The sequence below is a fragment of the Etheostoma spectabile genome, chromosome 21 (assembly GCF_008692095.1).
Source record: "Etheostoma spectabile isolate EspeVRDwgs_2016 chromosome 21, UIUC_Espe_1.0, whole genome shotgun sequence".
Classification (NCBI taxonomy): domain Eukaryota; kingdom Metazoa; phylum Chordata; class Actinopteri; order Perciformes; family Percidae; genus Etheostoma; species Etheostoma spectabile.
This window is the reverse complement of record NC_045753.1, coordinates 15,128,453-15,129,166: the sequence shown is the minus strand read 5'-3', so window position 1 is coordinate 15,129,166 and position 714 is coordinate 15,128,453. Positions and strand designations below refer to the sequence as shown.

The following is a 714-nucleotide window of genomic DNA, read 5'->3' as shown; positions in this document are numbered from 1 at the left end:
TTTTTTAAAGCTCAGATAACAGATTTTCCCCAACAGCTCATGCATTTATTCACAATGAAACAACCAGTAATTATATTCAACACCCTTCTTCCTCTATTTAGTTTCAGTTCCTTTACTCATCTCATTAATAATGTATTGCGTCATTTGTTTTTTGTTACCTATGCACACCGATCTTTACAAGGCTTACATGAAAAGATGTATACCACTGTCACGTCTGCATGGAAAATATGTGGCTGGTGCCAGAGGCCGGTTAGCTTAGCACTAAAAATGGCAAACAAAATCTGCGTACCAGCACCTCTAAAGCTCACTCATTAATGTTATATCTTAAAATGTACAAAAATGGACAATTAGCTGTTTTATGGGAGGTTATTTGTCTGCCTGAAGCAGTTACCAGACAACCAGCAGAGACTCTTGTTCCAGTCTTTATGGTAGATGTAGCTTCATATGAACGGTTCAGACACGAAAGCGGTATCAATTAGGCCTGCACAAGATTTTTTTCCCCTGCAATATATATTGCGATATGAAAAAAGAATTTACCATTCACCATTTAGATGACATAAAAAGCTCTGTTTGGAAATAATAAATTATAAATTATATATATTATATATATTATAATAAATTCTCGACTACTGCTGTGATTTTGTTAGGGGAGTGCATCTACATAAAAGATAAAAATGAAAAAGAATCTTTTCTAATGTGAACCATTCTTTGTTG

The 714-nt window shown here is 34.2% G+C and overlaps 1 protein-coding gene across 5 annotated transcripts in view; it reads left to right on the top strand.

Annotated features, from left to right (window-relative positions):
* Window positions 1–714, top strand: part of ptprea (protein tyrosine phosphatase receptor type Ea) — a 52,458-nt gene that overhangs the window by 42,385 nt on the left and 9,359 nt on the right. The gene's annotated exons all lie outside the window — the stretch shown is intronic.